Below are 23316 nucleotides of genomic sequence, written 5' to 3'. Positions count from 1 at the left end.
CGATTTTGGATAATACCGCGTTTTGGCACAACTGTCACTGCACCGGAGGGGAAACCAAAGGCGTCCACGATGGAGGGGCTGCTGTCTCCCATGCGCACACGGGTGAGTTACCACGGAGATAACATGCAGACACTGCAGGGGGAAAGTATGTTTATTATTTGGGGGTTTGGGGATTTGAGGTCCCTTGGCTTGATCAACTTTTGTGACAAATCTTCACTGAAAGTTCCACCTTCTCTGGATTTGGATATGGATATGTAGCTATCTCTTATCTCGTAAGGTCCCAGGTTCGATTCCCGGACTTGGTGGGTTCTTACAGTGTGGAGTTTGGACTGTATCGGTTCCCTATGTATCCACCTTAACCGGGTATTTTCTCACAGTTTTATCCAAATCTAAAAGCTTGTTGACTGGCGAGTTTACAGGCTATAGGCCAAATGTAATGCTCATTTGAAAGCTAAGACCTGCAAAACTCATCGAAGCTTCTTAAATCACATTTTTGTCTCGGTTTTTATCACGTTCTTGTTGCTATTTTGTTGCATTTTCGTCACGTTTTCATCGCTCTTTTGTTGCACCACATTTGTGTGTGTGTGTGTGTGTATTGTAAATGTGATCAAGCCACAAAAATGTGACCAAAACACGTCAAAAAAGCACGAAAAAATGTGATGAAAACACAGGAAAACGAGCATAACGAGGAAGAACCTTGGATGAGTTTTGTAGGTCTTAGCTTTCAAATGAGGCATCATGCTGTTGCTCTCCAGTCAAGAAGCTTTTAGATTTGGGTAAAGCCGAACTGGAGATAATGTGCTTGGTTAAGAGGTTAATCTGCCCTAACTTTTCTGATTAAATAAAGGTAAAAACTTCTTCTATCTTCCTATTTCGCCCCCAGTGATCTACAGGTAAAGTGTAAAACTGCCTGCAGTGTCTCCCTTTCTCCTGTTCCCATCAGACTCCGCCAGCAAAATGTCACTTGTCTCTCCTGGACTACAGATTCACAGTGTCTTGTAAATCCGGCAAAATGAATTCATACGTGCCTTTGACGTCTCCGTGGCAATAGGCGGAGAAGTCGGGGGAAGAAGTTTCAGGGAGATGCCGCCGTTGCCAGGAGCGACGGGCAGCAGACTGCATCAGGGCTGTGTGGGAGACACCGGTGTGGATTTATCGCAGTGTTTGAAAGCGTTATTCGGCTGCTTGCGTAAACATGAGTAGGCATATTTGTATAGGAGCGTGAGAGACGAGCGGAGATGGAGCTGCAACATTGGCCTTAGTGTTCCTAATGAATCGGTGCAATGTTTCCAAATGGCTTTTCAGTCTTTGTTTTCTTTAATACTCCATTTTCGACAGAGCTCATTGTACATTGTGCAGGCTGTATACAGGCCGCCCTGGTACTGTCGGGATTATTGTATGGTTTTAATGAATGGGGAAAGGTCAGTTGTGCATTTGGCTCGCAGCAAAATGAATTGACAATAAGACATTGGAGAGTATTTGAAACGCAGTGGGATTAAGTATGTGTGTGTGTGTGTGTGTGTGTGTGTGTGTGTGTGTGTGTGTGTGTGTGTGTGTGCGTGTGTGTGTGTGGTCAAGGCAGTTGTGAGTCTCTATTAATATTTATAAAGAGGTGATTGTATTTTTGATATGATAAAAAGGGCACAATGGGGATTATGTGCCTGGTAATTACATTCATGGTGGGGAGATTTGATATCAGATATCAATTATAGATAAGTTCCAGTATAAGCTTTATATGATTTATATGATATGAGTTTGTTTAAAAGCTCATTTTTTCAGGGAGAAAAAGACAAAGGAAGACCTGGTGCAATTTTCAAGAAAGGATAGTGATGATTTTTGCTTGTTGTTGTTCTACAAGTATAGATCATTTTTGAGAGTAGTTAATTTTAACTGTTTATTCAATTGAACCGAAGGGATGGATATCATACAAGAATGTTAGATACAAGGACACTGGATAGGTTTACGTGCACACCAAAACTTAATCAGTTGCTCCTGGTGCTGCAGGTGAATCCTCTCCACCTGGTGCTGGAGGTGAATCAGTTCCTCCTGGTGCTGCAGGTGAATCAGTTCCACCTGGTGCTGGAGGTGAATCTGTTCCTCCTGGTGCTGGAGGTGAATCAGTTCCAACTGCTGCTGGAGGTTAATCAGTTCCTCCTGGTGCTGCAGGTGAATGATCTCCACCTGATGCTGCAGGTGAATCATCTCCACCTGGTGCTGCAGGTGAATCTGTTCCAACTGGTGCTGCAGGTGAATCAGTTCCATCTGCTGCTGGAGGTTAATCAGTTCCTCCTGGTGCTGCGGGTGAATATGTTCCACCTGTTGCTGCAGGTGAACCAGTTCCTCCTGGTGCTGCAGGTGAATTTGTTCCACCTGATGCTGCAGGTGAGTATGTTCCACCTGGTGCTGCAGGTGAATCTGTTCCAACTGGTGCTGCAGGTGAATCAGCTCCACTTGTAGAACTGGGTAAAGAAAATAGGACTATATATTTATTTTTAATCAGGTTGTCCGAGGCATTAAACACTGCTTCCAACTGGTTCACAGTTTGATCTTTGACTACAAAAATACATTTTGGTATTCCATTTTTTACTTATTATCCATTTTCATTCATGCCTTTCCATTCACCTCGAAGTTCACTGTAATTGCTTTTTGCATTTTCCCTCTTAGTAATCTGTTCCAAAAAGAGGAGTGTTTTTTCTTTCTTTAATGGCATGCTGTTTGCTTGAAGATAGACTTGGCATCAGACGACATGGCGCCATATCAAGCCCGCTGTATCTGCCATGTCTGCCACTCTCCTGCCAGATTCACCCCAGTCTTCCAAATTTATCGCCATCAGACACATTGGCTTTCACACGCTGAGCCTCAGTTCGTCTGAGCCGGTATCAAAGTCAGTGGAGTCGTGGATGAGATTCGGCAAGGTGACCCAACAGTGAAGCCAATCATGTCTTTACAACCCACCGGGATGAGGCAGTGGCCGTTTTTTGATTTTTGTTTTTAAGTAACTTGTGAAAATGATTGTGGTTTGATTAAATGTCCACCTGTATGAAAAATAAATAGAAGCTGCAGTTCATATCACAAAAAAAAAAAACGGTTTGGTCTTTCAAAAACTCACACAACAGGGGCTTAATTAAGCAGAGACCAGAATCTTATCAACTGATATATTTTGATATATGTGGAGGGATTCACTTGTTACATATGGCTCTCAATAAGATCACTCATGGTGTGCAAAATGCCATGGTTGGAGGTGGTGCGAAGAAAGTAAAACCCAAAATGCAGAACTGCAACAAAACTGGTGAAGTTTAATGAACAACGAAAACCAAAATAACAAAATCCAGAGATAACCAAAAACCGGGGCTGACGAAGACAATGACGCGACAAAGGACAAGGGAAACACAGGGGTATAAATACAAGAGGAAACGGGGCACAGGCGAAACACATCAGGGCGGGGCAGGCAAGTAACAAGGGAAGTAAAGCAAAATCACAATGACTTCCTACTGAAGTCGATCACCATCTCCTACGTCTTACTGGTGTTTAAGCACACACCAGTCCACAAAGTACATGGTAACCAACCGGTACTGCAGGTCGTTCCCCTCAGACACACAGCCCACGATGGCGGAGTCGTCGGACAACTTCTGCAGATGACAGCTGTTCGTGTTGTATGTGAAGTCCGATGTGTATATGGTGAAGAGAAATGGTGGGAAGACATTGCCCTGAGGGCCCCCAGTACTGCAGACTACCACCTCAGACTCACAGCTGCACAGTCGCACGTACTGTGGTCGGTCCGTGAGGTAGTCAATGTTCCATGCAGTGAGATGTTCATCCACTCCCACCAAGTCAAAGAACATGACCCTCATAGCGCTCTCGGCGACTTACATTAGTACTGAAACTAGATAGTTGTTTGCAAAGGTATCAATATTTTACTCTCTTATTAAAATGATACCTTTCATCGATAGTTTTAGAACAGTCATGGCGTTAATCTGAAGTATACGACTATGCTTCTTTCATAATCATATCAATGTACCATCAATACTCCACTTTCTCACTGGTAACTTTGAACCTGTTCTAATGTAAAACCATCACCAAACCCTACCTGGAGTGGTCATTTGTTTCAGTAATCAGCATGTTCAATCCTACACTTGATAACGCGGAAAGAGAAGGAGAGGTCATATTATTTTCTGTTATTCAAATATCAATGCTCACGTGTCCTAATAAGTCCTTCAGATACTAATGTTCAGATCTGTTTGAAATGACCATCTCCTACCGTTTGGCTTCCTGCCATGTCCAGCCCAAGGTGACCGCCTTCCTGTGGCCCTGATAACTCCTAATCCTCACTGGGCTCAATAGTGCTGAGATGGCTCTGAGCGGGAGAGCTCGCTGGGCTGTTCCAGTCCTTCAACCACCGCTGCTTACTCTGCATTTGAGTCTTCATTTAGTCCCACATTTATGCCTTCATTTAGTCCCACATCTATGCCCACTGAAGCGTCACAATGAAATGACATTAGGACTATTCAATTTATCGACATTCCTGAGTCACAGTGCTGGAGATACTGAAGAGGGTGCAACATGCATGCTCAAAATAGATCCAGAATTAGTTTTCCTCTTCACTTGTACACTTCCTATTCCCATTTCCAAACTCAGTGTTGCAAATTCAAAGGAGAAAATGCTTCAGAGCCCAAAAGCTTTTAATTTCAGTGTCAAAAGACGCACAGCGGATTATTTCAGGTCATTCTGAGGCTGGACTAAGACGACCTAATGTACTGTGACGATTACAGTACAGTACTTTTAACGGCTTTCGACACTATTTTCATTGTGTGATTCTCATTGAAGACGCTAAACTATGAATGAACACATGGGATTGTGCAGGAAATTAAAGTCAAAATATCTTTTATGTTGAAAATTCTTCAAAATTGCCGCCCTTTATTCTCGGCATTTCTCAGTGAACTTCATAAAGGTCGTCATCTGAAATGGTCTGTGAAGTCCAAAGCATTTCAGGTGACGACATCGTGAAGCAGAGACATTTTGAACCGATGTTGCCTTCATTACTCAGGTTCAAACTTTGAAGACTTCGTGCAGGACTGGCATCACCGAAGGACCTCGCAGTTTGGTCGCCATCCAAATGCCCGACATCGCAGATCTGCACGGACTGTCATTTTCACTTTACCCAAGGTCCCCAATAATCTAATCCTTTGTGAATAGTCATGTCATTGCCCTCTTTCTTTATATTACCACGTTTAAGTGATATTGCAGCCGTTTTCGTCAAGCCATTATTGCCGACCATTTCGACATCTCCTTGTTCATTCACCTCTTGGCTTTCGTATTTCGCAGCTATCATGAGAACTCGGGAAACAGAGATCAAGCTGCCTTTCGGTTATCCCCTCAGAGGAATCTAATTCATGCATATAGGTCAGTGGAACAAGGATTGCGAGCTCCATTTGAAGGAAAAAAAAAAAGAAGATCTTCCTCCCTGGATACCGCGCGCAATTATATACTGAGATCATGTCTCCCCCGTCAGCTGGCTCAAAGCGCCGGCGGATCGATAGGGAAGTAGTTATGGAGTGATTAGGCTTGTCAGTGCCATATCAGGGCAATCAGAGACGCTGCTTATCTTCAGGGAGCTGGTTATCTGCAGGACGGCGAGGCGGATGTGTCAGGTGACAGAAGGAGTCATTATCCAGTGTCAGGATGGGTCATGCACAGACACAAATACAGCAGGAAATGGTTTAATCACGGTTAGGGTCAACTACCATCAAATTGTGCCCATTGCTAACCCTCCATCTGATTGATGAAATGTTCCTTGAATAATGAAATAATAGTCAAAATATAGCGCTTAACCTTGTATTCATGATTTTGAAGACGTGGCTGTTGTTCATTGATTGAAATGTCCACGTTTTGCATCCAAATCTCAGACTATGTTTGACTTTTTGGGGGATTTGTTTATGTGGATGTTGAACTACTCTAGACCTGGTTCAAGGTTTAAAGCACATGTGTCAAGGTCAAGGGGATGATTTAATGTGGCCCTTTCAAGAGCATGAATTCTAGCCAATTCTCGTGCAGAGTTATGGATTTTGAATGAATAACCAGTTTGCTCACTCCAGCCACTAGGGGGCAGCTTAGATTTAAAAAAGGAAAGAATTCCACACATGTCCAGCAGAGTACGCTGACATAATAAGAGATCAGGATATAAACAGCATATTATAGCCATGTGGTAAATGGACAGTCTGCCCCAGGGCGGCTGTGGCTAAAATAGTAACTTACTGCCATAGAGTGTGGAGTGAATGAATAATGACTTTAAGTAGCACTTTGAGAAACATGTGACACAGGCTGATGAAGCACAGTAAGTCTAAGTCGTTATTTATAAGGCCACAGTCCTTTATAATACATGCGGCACCTGACCCGCCATGGGAGCTGCATTTCGGCCCTCGACCCAAACGACTTCGACACCCCTGGTCTAAAGGGTCACTCACTGTCTCCAAGGCTATTGATTTTGCTAATACTTAAATTGTTAAGGTGAGCATTTTAGTCATTGTACTTCTACAATAAATGGAAAAATAAAAACTCTTTAGTCAGTTATTTGCAAAAATACCATGTGTTGTGCTCAAAATACAGCTGAACTCTGCACTCACCGTTGTTGAAAAGAAATATCCACAAAGAAGATTGACAAATGTTTAAATTGATCATTATTTGGAAGTGATTAGATTCACAAACTGCCACATTGGTCTTATGGCTGAAGGTCCTTACGTCCGACCAACATCACGCAATTGCTTTCAAATATCGTCACCACTGTTGACTCCGTTATGAGAAAATATTTGGATCTTTGTTTATGTATGCCGACGTTGAACATTGTGACCGTTTTTGTTTAATGTGGATTGCCCCAGTAATGACAGAGACATCAGCCAAAAAACAAAATACAAATCTGCATTCTGACTGTGAAGCTGGGCCTGCACTGTGCGACGTCAGACAGGTGCACCACTTCAAAATTGTCATGCCATCAAAATCACACTGTGTAAGCCAATCTTTACTATAGTAGCTCTCATGGAATTCTTACCCAAATATTTCCCCGTATCCTCTGCTGAGCTAACCTGCACTCCCAGGGGTCTCCTGTCCACTGGTTGGGAAGCTTTGGACACACAGAATACGCTGTGTGGCATTTCGATGAGCCTAAAAGGGTCCGACCAGTGCTCCGTGTGCTGTGCCTGGATGATATTAATTAAAAGTGAAGTCCAGGGCTGTGGGGTTTGGAGCGGCTGGACGAGGTGGGCCTGCCCTTGCCCCTGTGCGAGCCCCAGCAGGTCGGTCAGTCGGCTGGCAGCTTCCAAAGGCCAGTCTGTCAGAGGAGGAGGTCTGAACCACCGGGGACGCATGCTAATACACACAAAGGGATTCAACATATGCGCTGGGCTGTCTATCAAGTTCATACTATGTTCTCTATTAACTACTTTCTTTCCATTTAATGTAATGTTCAAATGCAATGCCCAAAAGGAATGGGCTGAAGTCCATCCACAGCTTTATCCATTCCAACTATCAAGCTAATGAATCATTTCACAGCATTTGTTACACAGTCCCATTTGTGACAAAACACTTGTTATGTCCAAGGCTTTCATCAGACAAATGACTTTCTTTGGGATTTATAGATTCTGTATAGAGCTTAGTTTGGAGTTTCTGCTTCGTGATGTTATTTGTCTAAGTGACTGAGGGACTGATGGATGTGAGTGGTATATTAATATATAAGTATGGGAGTGTAAGATCATTTGCATGGCGCTAAATGGTTGCGTAACCAACATCAAGGTGAATTGCTCCTTATCAGAATAGTGCACCCATTGTCAAAGTCCGGTTCCCTTATTGATCCAAAAATCTCTCGGCCCCCCCCAAAAATGATATAAATTTACTCAATGAAAAGGAATTAGTTGTTATTTTACAGCTAAAATATTTTTTTTGTACTTATTAACTGTCCGTGAGAGTAAATACTACACTGACAGAAAAGACAAAGGGATAGAGGGATATTGTTCATCCAATTACACAATGGAGATCATTTTTTTCACTCAAACCTGGCTGCAAATACTGTTTAAGTGGTGCTAGCCCGCAGTTAGCTTTGCCCGTTAGCCTGTTAGCTTCTTCTTCGTGATTCTATTAGTGTGTATTTGTGGCTCCGACCCGGTGGCAGCGAAGTTGCAATTGTGGTTTTCTGGCCAGAGACACCAGGGGGAGATGAAAGACCCCCCAATCATCCCATTAACACTTTTATTACCCCCAGAGGGACTACGGGAAGGATTTATTAAGGTACACAAGTTACTTAGTACTGCTTTAAAATGAATATGACACATTAGACACACATTTTGTGAAAACACAATTATTATTCAATATTTTGCTGAAGATTGTACCCAGTTTTCTTTAGTTTGACCATTTTTGTGATGTTTATAGTTTGACTTCCTTATTAGACACTGACAGGAAGTGCCATAGATGAAGGCAAACAATTTTAAAGTGTTGCTGTGCCGACCATGTTAAGTCAATGGGAAATTAATCAAACTGCTATGACAGTTTGGAAGTTTACCTTCATCTGCCCAACGTTTCTTCATTAAAATTGCTGCTTCACTGAAATAAAATTATAATCATGCAACTGATGTCATCCTTCTAAATAATTCATATTTTCAAAAGCATTTAAGCCTGTCATATACACTTTAAGGGGACCCCTGTAGTGCCCCTGAGGCCCCCCAGGTGTCCCCGGACCTCACTTTTGGAATAGTGAATAGTATAAGTCCAGCTGCAGCTAAGAGAATAGAACAACCCAGTTCAGATGACAGATTGAGACCCTTGTTGTACAAAGCGTGAAACAAACTTCAAGCTTTGTAAAACTACTATAAACCACTTGTGAGAACGATGTAACAGGTGCTAATTTATTACATTTAAGCTTCATGTAGCAACAAGATGCAAATCTGAGAATGAACAGGCCTGGAGTTTGTGTCGTCACCTCTCGTTCTGTGAGACACAGCTTTGTTTCTAACGGTGAGAATAGTTTGCACCGAGCCATGCACACGTGGAGTTTGTTTGTATAGGGCCTGCAGAGTATACAAACTTTTGATTGGCCGGCAGCTGAAGGCAGCGAGGCTCGATCATTCTGATTGGCCAACATGTCTATCACTCAAACGACGGGAGCACAAGGCATGGGCCAAAACAAGAGCCCTCTGCGGTTAAGGTTAATTGAGCATATAGTGAAATGACAAAGAAAGTAATCTGAATTCTCCTGGCGCTGATGTGAACATGTCCGGTGGGAACACACGGCCCCCTCTGCTGGGGGGAGTCCGTATCACACCCAAACCTCCTCTCTCCCACGCTGGAGGTCCGCTCTGCTTGATCCCATCCTACGTGTGTCTGGTGACACGCTTAATGTTAGGGGTCGCCATGGAAACACCAGGTAGATTTGCCGCTCCACCGGCCCCTGCTGAGTCTTCAGGCATTCTGGCATTATCTCTGAGAGAGCAATTGAAACGCGATGGCGAGGATTTGTTCCCCACTGATACAGAACACGACTGGGCGACAGCCGAGCCTCATTTTAAATGCACACCTTGCTTTAATTAAATTCATTGCTATTTTGACGCGAGATACCCAAAGCGCGCGTTGTAGCTTCCAGCAGTGTTAAAACTGTCTTCAAGTGACAAGTTAATTTGAAACAGCGAATGTAGCTGCTCTGGTAAGCCAACATTGCATTTTAGAAGGTCAAATGTGCTATTACTCGCCAAGATAAATGAAAACGTCCTTTTAACTGAAACCAAAGCGCATGGAAAAGCAGATTCGTACGGCCCAAGGACACGCCACAAAGGCATTAGCATTTTGCAAATGAAATGCTAATATACAGGTCGGAAGTGTAGCGGGACTGGAGGTAAATTGTTTTGGATAGCAAGATTTGAAAGTGCAAAGCGTCAGCGTGTTTTAATCCACTTCTGAAGTCCTCTGCTCAGAAAGAGTGTGCTACGACAGAAGCAGGAAACAAGAAGCATGTTTGAATTTATATGAAATTGGCTGCTGTCGTCCCAACCTTCAGTGAGAGCAGGACAACCTGTGAGGAGCAGTGGGCGACTGTAGCACATTTCAAATCTTGATTGGGTCAAGTGCAGAGCTGGAAGATTAGCAGATGCTCAAACTACACCCAGAAGTGGCAGAAGTGGGTAGAGTAGCAAAAATGTTTACTCAATTAAGAGCAACGTTACTTTGGAAATGCAGTTCTAATCTGAAAATGTGAAGATCTTCTCGGATTTTTGTTCAATCAACACTAAACAAAAAGTGGTTTTATGTGAACAATCCGCTCTCTGAGCCTAAACCCACATCAGAGTAAAGATTTCAGAACTAGAACATATCCACATGGGTTAAGTGGAGACAACTTGGCCATCCCGGATCTAGAAAAAAAATCATGGGGTGGCAAGCAGGGTCAGGGAAAATTTCTGGGGTGGCAGCACATTTTACAATGTTGAATGTTTATAGTGGGGGGTACGGAAGTTTTTGCTTGATCGCAAGGTCATTTTTCCGTTTAGATGCAGGCTGACCCCCCAATTTAAGCAAATAGTAGCATTGTTCATGATATATGTAGGGGGTTTCTAACTCAGGTAAAATTGAAACTTTTGCAATAGAAAAAAAATAAAATAAAATAAAATCATCATCTTTTGAGCCAAAGAAATTGCACCTGGCTCCTTATTTAGCTCTAAAGTTGTTATAATTCTTTGTCCTGTCAAAAAAGTAAGAACTAAGAGTGAGGCCTCTGCAAGCACCCAAGTAGCTTCATGAGCAGATGTGAGACATCACATGACAATGGGGTGGCAGGACCTTTAATAGCGGTGGCAGCTGCCACCCCGTGCCACCCCTCTAGATCCGCCCCTGCCACCCTGAAACAGCACACCCATGGGAAAGAAAACACTCTTTTTACACAATGTTTGCCTCAAGTTCTTCCAATTTCCCCCATCTTGCCTTGGAGATGAACCCGATATTGCAGATTTGCAGATCCTCCAAACACTATTGTTCTGTCTTCTGGTTCTAGACAACAAATCTTAGTCTAGGTATCGGAAAAAGTATTGTTCAAGTATCAGTGTTGAAAACCAAGTATTGTTAAAGTACTGGTATCGAAAAGATGTAACGGTACCCAGCCCTAGTCCCAAACACGTATTTCAGAAATGAGGAATTGAACAGTGCTGGCTTGTGTTGCCGCACTGTGACATCATCAACATACCCTATATTTTCGTACATTACAGCACATTTCATTTCACCCACAGTCATTGTCATTTGTTTACTCTCCACGAGCCGTAGCATCATTTCTTTTCCCTTTTTTATCTGCAAACCTTTTCTGTGCAAGTTATCCATCTCGTCAAGCAAACGAGACAATATCTGTGCCGCATTCACTTCGGCGGCCCAATAAAAAAATGTGCACAATCCCATCACGTTAGACCCAATATGTAGGTGGTTGTTTGGTAAAAAAGAGGCTTTTAACGCCTCGGTGATGAACGAGCTCAGGATGAATCGTGTCACCCGTGTTTCCAAAGGTCACCCGCCGTATCATACATCACCCTATCAGCACGACCGGCCGAGACAAATGTATGCATGTGCAAATACTCGCAGACCCCCCCCACCCCTTCACCCTAGCACCATTATCCCGTTATCTCCCTCCGTCACATGCACTAAAGCGCCACAGCTCCTGTCTCCATCATTCTGACGCCATTTTGAACACGCTTATAGTCTTTTAAATCTGTTGTCCTGGAGTTCCTAGTATGCAAACTTGTCAAAGAATTTAGAGTTCTTTTGTTTAAAGGAGGTTGAATTTATTAGGGATTAGGGATTCTGGTTTGAATCTTGCCCAAAGCAATTACTGTCATCATTCACCTAGTTCAAACACATCCAGTCAATTAGTTAATATAGAATTATTCAAATAAAATGTATTTCATGTAGAAGAATTAATCTAATGAATGATCTAAGTATGGATGTAGTGTGGCAAACAAACCTGTTAGTTGAATATGTTGTTTAGTTCTGCTGTACACAAGTGAGGGGGTTCTATAGGCCTATGTGACAAAAAGCGTTTTTAGAATGAAAGAAAACTTGGTCTAGACTTCTTATGGAGTGACAGACGGGTGGCGCTGTTGAGCTACGTTCAAGCTACAACTGATAGAGAAACTATTTCCTGTTTATCTGCAACTTTTCATGTTCATTTCAACCAATGGGTGAGGAAAGCGCTTGGTCCTCATAGCGAGGCGCTGACATTGCTGTAATTCCACCCCCTGGTGGCAGGGGTGACTCCAAAAGACACTTGGTAAACCGGATTCCTATGTAGCTTCGGATCTCGCCAGCACTGCTGCAAAGCCTGGCTCCAAAGACTTTATTTTTTCCTAAAAAATTCGATAACCCATGTGACAACGCTGGCCTGGGTGTCACATTTTTAACTGCGTTATTTTTTGTATTGTATTGTAACTCCCTTTTTACTTGTTTTAACAAACCTGCTTTGAATCGTCTTCAAATGGTTCAAAATGCTGCAGCGCGGCTTTTAACAGGCTCTAGCAGACGGTCACACATTACTCCCATTTTATCCTCGCTGCACTGGCTCCCCATCAAATTTCGAATTGAATTTAAAATTTTAGTTTTGACTTTTAGAGCGCTGCATGGTCAGGCTCCCAAATATGTATCTGACCTGCTGTGCCCGACTCCTCGGGTCGCACCCTTAGGTCCTCGAGCCAGAACCTCCACACTGTCCCAAGAAGAACCCACTTTAAAACCAGAGGTGATCTGTCCTTTGGAGGCTCGTAACCGTTTGGCTTCCCGCCTTTTTGCCCTTTTAAGGAACAGGCTTCGTAGGAGCAGGCTGTGCAGCCATGTTAATTTCACAGACCACACGGATCATTACTATGAATGGGGTTGAATAGTTGTCTATTGTATATTATTTCTATGATTTCAACTCTCTGCCCCACTGTGCTGCCATTTCAACAACTCATCATACTGTAATGGATTTAACTAGTGCAGTGTTTGTCGAAGTGAGAGCCTGACAAAAAACAGCTGCTTCTAATAACTAGCTTTGCCGTGCTAAACATTTAGCTCAGCGTTACGCCAAATAAGATTAATGTACGTCAGTTTCTCCTTATAGGCTTGTTTAATTTGCTCAAGTGAGTATTCTTCGTGATCCAATCAATGTGTAGCCACCCAAACTGTCCAGCAAGCGACCCACACTAGACCTCCTCACTAAAGTGGCCCCGCACTAAAGCATCCCCTTTTGGACTGGCTCAGTTTAGGCAGTGGAAACACCCGTCCTGTCCATGAGGCATCAAAGTATTGGGCTCTCCTTCTTTAAAGGCGCACAATCAACTTCCTCATGGAATACGTCTTCCCAAAGGCTCAGACCTCTGACCCCTCCACACGAGTCCAGAGGAAGCAGGCAGCACACAATCACAGCCTAAACCTGATTAGTTGAACTCAACACCTCCCGAGGGCAGTATTGAAAAACAAACATTTGGATTGGAAAGCGACTGTTACTGTAGTATTTCTCACAGGGCTTTAGTACTGGAAGAGACAACTGACCAAATACTGTAGTATGCTAATACAAGGTCTGTCGCGACAATTACTGTCGACTTATTGTTCAAGTAATGACAGATAAATATTACATTTTTGGGCTCAATATTTATTTGCATTTTTTGGTCACATTTTTCTAATGTAACACTATATTTAGTGGTTGTATGTGGGGGCGCGGTGCTACAGTGGCTAGTGCTCATGCCTCATGGCAAGAAGGTCCCTGTCCTAATCTCTGTGGGACCGACATTTATTTCTATATACTCGTCCTTTATTCAACTGGGAAGGACGAATAGATACAATTAAATGCCATGTTTATCGTGGGATATTTAAACATTAAGCACTTTTTAAAACAAACCTTGACTGTCATTTTTATGCTTTAGAGTTTGTTTTAAAAGTTCTTCAAAAATATTGTTTATCGCTATATTTTTGTGACTCAATAAATCCTGTTATCGTGACAGGCCTAAACACTACCAGTATTTTCCAGAGATTTAGAAGACTTGAAAATGGAAGGGAAAATATATGTGGTCTACCTTTATTAGGTCAATCATATTTTTTGTTTCCTTTTCTAACTATTCTTTTAGCTGACCTCAACCCATTCAAAGGTCATAATCCTTTGTTCCAACTCGACCCATTTGGTTCCAGAACTCAAAACCCTCTTTGATGACTGCGCAATATCCTGATTTTAACTTTTCAAACATCACAAGGACATGCGCCAAATGCCACGCATAGAAGAACATTTTGTTTATTAAACGTAGCTTAACCACTCCCTTGTGGAGCACATTGTAAGCCGGCCGTAGCAGCTCGTTGCCTGCACAGATGTTGCTGCACCTGCATTGTTCACAGTTTGACCTCTTCACGCGAGCCCAAGCGGGGATTCTGTTCCACATTTTCAGCCCGGAGCTAAAGGACTAGAAAAAATAGCTTTCCTCGCACCACTGCGGGGACCTAACTAACCTGGTCTCCAGCTGCACCGTGACCTTGCCTGTTCATTTGTGCATAATTGGTAGTAGAGGTTGTAGCCCGTGGACATAACTAGTGCTTGGCTTGGATCTCCCATTAGCCATCAATCATACGTATTACTGCCTCGTGGTCAGAGTGTCAAGGCACGAACAGGCTCATAAAACCATCTCCTCAACTGCACAAGTCTTACTGTATCACCGACTCAGCAAACGACTGACTGTCCTCCGCCCCATCACCGCCTCATGAGAGAACCTCACTGTCCTCTATCACACTCCCCATCAGCGCGACTCAGTGATCCATAAACATGCTGTTATATCACATTTTCCTTTCAATAGACGTGGGAACCGGGCAGTCAGAGAAAGGTTTTGGGGGAAAGTGGACGTGTAGGCAAGTCTGTATCTTTTCTCCCTGTGAGGACACCCCTGCACTTACAGCAGGGGTGTCCTCACTTTTTCAGCGAGGGCCAAAGAGCGGTGGTGATCAGTGCAGTGAAACATTCACCCTGGTGCAAACCTTTACCCCCACACCTTTATTTGGCTTGAAGTCTGTCTCACAATATAATGTTAGTTTTTAATGTTTACTTGTGTGGAATAATGAAACTGGCAGTAAAAAGTAGGGCTGTTATCTCTGGAGATGAGTGCCAATTCAACAAGAAGTATGAAAAAGGGACGCATTAGGTCCCCAGGCCGCGCTTTGGGTACTCATGCACCTCTCCTGACTCTCATTGCAGAAAGCAATGTAACAACTTTGTTGGATTAATACACAATTCCGGCCACAGGAAAGTTTAATTTGCTCACTCATGAAACAAAAAGATCAACAACCATTTTGATCAGGGTTTATGGAAGATCTGGGCCATATTGTTTTTTATCCATCCATCCATTTTCTTCCACTTGTCCGTTTCCGGGTCATCACATTGCACCAGCCCCTTATGGCTCCTCTGCAGGTGGTGGGTCCACAGAAGGACGGCCTCATGGTTCTCAGGCCTGTTGGTCGCTCATAAGGGGCTTCTGAACCACTCTTTGTCTGACCTGTCACCTAGGACCTGTTTGCCATGGGAGACCCTACCAGGGGCACGAAGCCCCCGACAACAGAGCTCCAGGATCATTCAGGCGCTCAAACCCCTCCACCATGTTAAGGTGGCGGTTCCAGGAGGGGATATTGTTTTTTAGTTGTGTTTTTTTACTTGCCAGTAGGGTCGGACTTGTTTTCTTGAAGTACAATTCTCAAAAAGACAGCAGCTTAAACACATTTTAAAAAAGCAATAAAATATACACGATAATGATAACCGTACGATGCATCCATTCATTTTCTTCCACTCTATCCGGGGCCGGGTCGCGGGGCAGCAGTCTTCCTGATCCACGCACACCTCCTCCAGATGTTCTGGGGGTGTCCCGAGGCGAAACCAGGCCAGCTCGGAGACATAGTCCCCACCATACGATATACCGATAATTGATATATTGCACCTAATACCCTATTTACGATATAAAACCATTTTATGAGATGCAAATCGTTTTTAAAATTCTTTAAAGGGACTATACAGAGTTTAAAAATGTTACAATTAAGTATTGTCCTCCCCCTACATGTTCCAGCCATGTCCTAATGTGTAGAATGAGCTCAGACCTGTTCACCACAACTGCCTCTAAAATCCTGCACTGTCACTCAGAAAGGTGTTTATTCGGGTCCGAAGTGCCGTCATGCCCGAGCTTCATATAGAAGGTGCAGTTACACATATGACCTGAGGTGGCAGTAGTGAGTATAAAATAGCGAACTTGCATCTAGCCCCTTAAAATACGTAAGTCAATAAATGAACTCACTCACTAAAACTGGTCATCTGAAATAAATGAACCGATACGTTTTTACATAATCATAAAAACATCACCAAAAATAGTACATGTCATGTCTGTGAAGGGCAGGGCGAGCTCTGATCTGGAGCTCTGTTTATGTAACACTTCTCTGGTCTGTTTGACTGTCAAAACCGTTTAAATAAATGAACTTTGCCCAGTCTTTTGCCCAGTCACACGTCCACACAGTGGCTTTGTTTGTGCCCGCGATGGCACAATGTCAGTTTGCATTGTTGAAGGGACTGAACCGCCTTTGGGGACTAAGCCACGAACCAACTCTCCTCCCTATTTTCAGTTTTTAAAAAAGAGAAGCGAAAGCTGCAATCATGAAGAAAATGTCTGTACGGAACCACTTCATCTGTGCCAGCTTTACACGCGGCCTTTGCATGCCCCGATACGCTAAAGTCTCATTTTGTAATTACACCCATGGCCGCCCAGAGAGACGCCCCGCACTCCTTCGACGTATGCGCTCCAAGATGTATGCCAAACACGGCTCAATTTGCATGCTTCATCACGCCCCGCTTCAACATATGTTTCCGCCGGGCTGCCTTATTTGACACGCCGCTCGGATGAGGAGACGGACGAAAACGGGAGGATTAAAATAAGACGGTCGATTTGCAAAAAAAATTCAATTAGGATTTGAGTTTGTTGTGGAAGATTGTGTTCAAGATCTTTATTTTTTTTTTATTTGACTGGATTTTCTAATTCGGTGGGGCGTGAAACAGATACCACTTTTCCACCGGTTTAGCCTCGAAACCAATTTGTTTACAAAGCGCATTTGAATCGATATGCTACAGGCCTAGAGTTAAGTTTAAACTGCCACCTGTGGTCCCAGTGCATTTCTCACACCCTCATTTTCACAGGGATGAGTTCATAAGCACGTTTAGAAACTTTCAGAAAGCAATGGGGAGTTCTACGGTCACAGCTAGCATGTTTTGTTGTTTTTCCCCCCACATTGCTTTGTCTGATTTTAATCAATGCACTATATGAGACCAAATGAATATCACTCTACTAAAGAAACAGAACTCTAAGACTCATTTCTTTATTCAGAATGTTGTTTTGAATCTTGACCTCGATCATTAAAAAGGGAGTATGTTCTACATTTTATTTTATTTTATAAAGTTTCATATACAAACTTTATTTATTATTTGAATTTTATGTTAATTTAAAAAAATGTTAACTTATTAATCGTCCGTGAGAGTAAATACTACCCTGACAGAAAAGACAAAGGGAGAGAGGGATATTGCACATCCAGTTACACAAGAAGATGTTTTTTTAAAGATATTTTTTGTCACTCAAACTTGGCTGTAAATACTGTTTAAGTGGCGCTAGCCCGCAGTTAGCTTTGCCCGTTAGCCTGTTAGCTTCTTCTTCGTGATCCCATTAGTGTGTATTGGTTGCTCCGGTCCGGTGGCAGCGAAGTTGCAATTGTGGTTTTCTGGCCACAGACACCAGGGGGAGATGAAAGACCCCCCAATCATCCCAACACTTGTATTACTTGTATTTTTAGATTTGAATGTTTTGAAGGGTCATATCTCGATATCAATACAATAACGATTTCAGCCCTACTTTCCATCACAGTTGTCTATAGGATGCTCCAGGATCACTTATTTTGTAGGTTTTCTGGTGAGACGGTCCGTTAGCTGAGAAAACCTTCTATATAATTGACCCTGGAGTATTTTAGCAGTCTTTAGGCGTGTAAAGGGTGCAAAGTTGTAAAAATCGCTCACTACAGAAAAACAACAAATGCAGTCACAAGTTAAAAATCATTTATTTAGATATTCTTTAAAGCTTATGTATAGAAACGGGTTAAAATCAATACAGTTGTTAAATGTTGGGTAGTTTTGGAAAGATAGCAAGAGATTTAAAGTCGGAAAAAAGTCAGTGTATGGGGATTTTATAGCCATTTAAGTGTATGCATTTTATACACAAGGGTCTCAAAATGCATATCTAGAATATAAAAGACAGAAGAAAAAAACAAAGAAAATAAACCTATATCTCAAGCTGCAACAAGGACAAAATGGTCTAAAAATAATTTAAAAAAATGGTTGGAAAGTCCACAGAAGCCAGGAACTTCTGGAGCTGGCTGCCATTTCCTTACGGTCACAGGAAGAAGTGGACCACAATAGATCCATTCTTAATTTTACAGTCTATGGTTGGGTCGTGGAACCATTTTCAGTGAGCCTTTCCCAGGCCACATTTCTTTCAATATTTATCTACTGAAATAGTAAAGAAACACCACCTGAGATAAATGACTTGTATCGTATTGTTCATATCATCATTTCAGCTTCTGAGTCTTTTTTAATGCTTATTCAACAATAATTTGTGGAGAGTATACAGCATTAGGTAATAGTGGGTCCCAACGGCGTACCAGTGGAGAACCAGTCTTTTATTCTACAAATTCTCCAGTGTATCCCGCTGTTTCCACGCTTCATTACCCACAACATCATACCACCGTGTCTACCACAGTCATGCTCGTCCTTTCCCTGAGGAACCCTCTCTTAAATGTCAGATTGACCCCTGATGTCCCCATTACATCTTGTTAAAACAATTCCATCTGACAAGTACCAGCTCCGCAGCGCACCTCTGCACCTCATGTACGTGTGCGCAGTTTACACGCGAGCAGATGTCAGCGTGTGCCGCATCAATATGAACAGGTCTGCTGCGTGTGTCTGCTGTGTGTGTCTGCTGTGTGCGTCTACTGAGTGCGTCTGCTGACTGCGTCTACTGAGTGCGTCTGCTGACTGCGTCTACTGAGTGTGTCTGCTGCGTGCGTCTACTGAGTGCGTCTGCTGACTGCGTCTACTGAGTGCGTCTGCTGAGTGTGTCTGCTGCGTGCGTCTACTGAGTGCGTCTGCTGACTGCATCTACTGAGTGCGTCTGCTGAGTGCGTCTGCTGAGTGTGTCTGCTGTGTGTGTCTGCTGCGTGCGTCTACTGAGTGCGTCTGCTGCGTGTGTCTGCTGCGTGCGTCTACTGAGTGCGTCTGCTGTGTGTGTCTGCTGCGTGCGTCTACTGAGTGCGTCTGCTGCGTGTGTCTGCTGCGTGCGTCTACTGAGTGCGTCTGCTGTGTGTGTCTGCTGAGTGTGTCTGCTGTGTGTGTCTGCTGCGTGCGTCTACTGAGTGCGTCTGCTGCGTGTGTCTGCTGCGTGCGTCTACTGAGTGCGTCTGCTGTGTGTGTCTGCTGCGTGCGTCTACTGAGTGCGTCTGCTGCGTGTGTCTGCTGCGTGCGTCTACTGAGTGCGTCTGCTGTGTGTGTCTGCTGCGTGCGTCTACTGAGTGCGTCTGCTGTGTGTGTCTGCTGCGTGCGTCTACTGAGTGCGTCTGCTGCGTGTGTCTGCTGCGTGCGTCTACTGAGTGCGTCTGCTGTGTGTGTCTGCTGCGTGCGTCTACTGAGTGCGTCTGCTGCGTGTGTCTGCTGCGTGCGTCTACTGAGTGCGTCTGCTGACTGCGTCTACTGAGTGCGTCTGCTGAGTGCGTCTGCTGAGTGTGTCTGCTGTGTGTGTCTGCTGCGTGCGTCTACTGAGTGCGTCTGCTGCCTGTGTCTACTGAGTGCGTCTGCTGTGTGTGTCTGCTGCGTGCGTCTACTGAGTGCGTCTGCTGACTGCGTCTACTGAGTGCGTCTGCTGAGTGCGTCTGCTGAGTGTGTCTGCTGTGTGTGTCTGCTGCGTGCGTCTACTGAGTGCGTCTGCTGCCTGTGTCTACTGAGTGCGTCTGCTGACTGCGTCTACTGAGTGCGTCTGCTGAGTGTGTCTGCTGCGTGCGTCTACTGAGTGCGTCTGCTGCGTGTGTCTGCTGCGTGCGTCTACTGAGTGCGTCTGCTGACTGCATCTACTGAGTGCGTCTGCTGAGTGCGTCTGCTGCGTGTGTCTGCTGCGTGCGTCTACTGAGTGCGTCTGCTGCGTGTGTCTGCTGCGTGCGTCTACTGAGTGCGTCTGCTGTGTGTGTCTGCTGCGTGCGTCTACTGAGTGCGTCTGCTGCGTGTGTCTGCTGCGTGCGTCTACTGAGTGCGTCTGCTGCGTGTGTCTGCTGCGTGTGTCTGCTGCGTGCGTCTACTGAGTGCGTCTGCTGTGTGTGTCTGCTGCGTGTGTCTGCTGCGTGCGTCTACTGAGTGCGTCTACTGAGTGCGTCTGCTGCGTGTGTCTGCTGCGTGCGTCTACTGAGTGCGTCTGCTGTGTGTGTCTGCTGCGTGCGTCTACTGAGTGCGTCTGCTGCGTGTGTCTGCTGCGTGCGTCTACTGAGTGCGTCTGCTGTGTGTGTCTGCTGCGTGCGTCTACTGAGTGCGTCTGCTGCGTGTGTCTGCTGCGTGCGTCTACTGAGTGCGTCTGCTGTGTGTGTCTGCTGCGTGCGTCTACTGAGTGCGTCTGCTGCGTGTGTCTGCTGCGTGCGTCTACTGAGTGCGTCTGCTGCGTGTGTCTGCTGCGTGCGTCTACTGAGTGCGTCTGCTGTGTGTGTCTGCTGCGTGCGTCTACTGAGTGCGTCTGCTGTGTGTGTCTGCTGCGTGCGTCTACTGAGTGCGTCTGCTGCGTGTGTCTGCTGCGTGCGTCTACTGAGTGCGTCTGCTGTGTGTGTCTGCTGCGTGCGTCTACTGAGTGCGTCTGCTGCGTGTGTCTGCTGCGTGCGTCTACTGAGTGCGTCTGCTGACTGCGTCTACTGAGTGCGTCTGCTGAGTGTGTCTGCTGAGTGTGTCTGCTGTGTGTGTCTGCTGCGTGCGTCTACTGAGTGCGTCTGCTGCCTGTGTCTACTGAGTGCGTCTTCTGACTGCGTCTACTGAGTGCGTCTGCTGAGTGTGTCTGCTGTGTGCGTCTGCTGTGTGTCTGCTGTGTGTGTCTGCGTCTGCTGCGTGTGTCTATTTTGTTTATGCGATGGTGATATCCATCTTCTGTTTAGCGTTTCCACGGGGACAGGCGTTTGACTTTGAGACGCGCGCTGGGTGCAGATTCTGGCAGATTTTGGCTTTCTTTGGCAGGATGACGAGACGTGGAAGAGAACCAGCAGCACAGCGATCGTGCTGATGTCTGTTGTCTGGCAAGAGTCGGATACATTGAGTGCATGCTGATACTTATCAAACAATATTCATTTGTTAATGATTTAGAGATAAAGAATTACCTCATGAATCCATTAAAGTTGTCATGCACGAGCTTAATATAGAACCTGCAGTTACAAGTAAGACCTGAGGTGGCAGTAGTGAGCATAAAATGACCAACTTGAATCTAGTCTCTTCTCATCTAGCCTAAACTACCATAAAACTAACCTATCTCTGCTGTGGAGTTTCAATAGGGCTGGACACCTCTATGTACCACACAATTCAATACTATTCCCGATAAATGAGTCACATCAGTATCGTGCCACAAAATATCGCGATACATCACAAAGCCGATATGTTGTCACACCCCAATCATGAAGTACAAAAATACACCATCCTGATTACTGATTATATATTAGAGGACAAATAGAAGATATGAGTGATGAATATGAGCAACAAAAGAAGATTGTAATCCCGATCTCCAGCAGCTCCATGGTGTGAGCAGACATCTGTGAGGAACACTGACAACAGGGCACGTTCTGAAAAGGTTACAGCTCGCAGAAGACGTTACGTCACCTTGACTGACCTTTGATAAAAGACGGTGCACCGGGCGGATACGTGCTCATGGTCAAATCAAAATAATGTTTGTCATGTCATCAGTCCTGTAAATGTAATGGTTTGTTATCAGTTTCTTTGCTCTTTATATTATTATTATTATTATTATTTTTAGATCTGTGGCGGTCCATTCCGCATTTCCCTGACTTTTAAATGCCAGCTGTTCTGCCGCGTTTCCCTCGCCGGCCACCAGAGTGCGCCCTCTGATGGGACTGCCCTGGTTGCCAGACTCCCCAGGCTTTAGCTATTAAACATCCATTAGCGTTTGAACGAGAGAAGAGCAGGTTGTGGGGGCTGTGCGGTGATGAATGGCCATGTCCCGACCCTAAACCGCTCAGGAGAGAGGTGATTGGAACAACCAAAGACCCCCAGTGTCAGGAGGAGACTGTTAAAAGACTGTTCAAACATTTACAGGAACGAGTGAGTCGCCTCTGTTCTGGAGGATACAGGCTGTAATAAATCTATAAGAATAAATATATAAATAGTGAGATAACCTTAATAACCAGGTATTTGAGAAAAATAAGAATCAACAATGCTGATTAACAATTAAACAGAATAATAAAATCATGAATAATGAAATACAGAACAAATGTCTATAAAAACAAAAAATATACAAATGATTTTGGAACAAATTATGTTGTATTTAGGGGATATTAATGATGATTGTGGATTGTGAAAGTGTTTTGGGGAAGTTGCCATTGATATTTAACTTTTTATTGTTTCAAATAAAGTTTATGTGGAAAACACACTATGAGTGAGGACTGTGATGGTCTGCATTTTGAGTTGGTCTGGATTAGTCTTTCACTGCAGTGAGAAGCACGTGCAATAACATATATAATAAGTATATGGAGCTTTTATTTTAGCAATTGGCATGCAAACAAAGTTATGGCGGTTATGAACTTCTCAGACAGGTCAGACTAGCAATCAATCAAAATGTATTCATAAAGCCCTTTACAACACCAAGGTGACCAAAGTGCTTTACAGTAAAGCACTTTGGTCAATTACGTGAACAACAATCAAATATGCAACAACAATTAAATCAAATCAAATAAAAACATAATATAGTTAAAATGTCACCACATTGCTGAGTATTAAAAGCCAGTCTGAAGAAAAAATAGTTTTATGGGATTATTTTTATTGCAGCACCAAATTGTGCGGAGCGCATGAAAACAGCGCAAAGTGCTGCCCCCCATTCACAAGTAAACTCACTGCATCAAACAGTAACCATCCATATGGGCCCTGTTATTGCAGGAAAATGAATGGGAGACTATGGCCAACTGTCTTGTGTAGGTGGATGACAAGTGTGAAGGTGCAACACTATATCTAAACCCATGACAATGTCTGCTATT

At 44.1% G+C, this 23316-nt stretch overlaps 1 protein-coding gene across 1 annotated transcript in view; it reads left to right on the top strand.

Moving 5' to 3' along the window:
* frmd4a (FERM domain containing 4A) overlaps window positions 1-23316 on the top strand; it is a 228753-nt gene that overhangs the window by 43051 nt on the left and 162386 nt on the right. The window lies entirely within an intron of this gene.

This window comes from Gobius niger (assembly GCF_951799975.1).
Source record: "Gobius niger genome assembly, chromosome: 12".
In the NCBI taxonomy this organism is placed as follows: domain Eukaryota; kingdom Metazoa; phylum Chordata; class Actinopteri; order Gobiiformes; family Gobiidae; genus Gobius; species Gobius niger.
The sequence above is the reverse complement of the archived record's forward strand: the minus strand, read 5'-3'. Positions and strand labels throughout refer to the sequence as shown.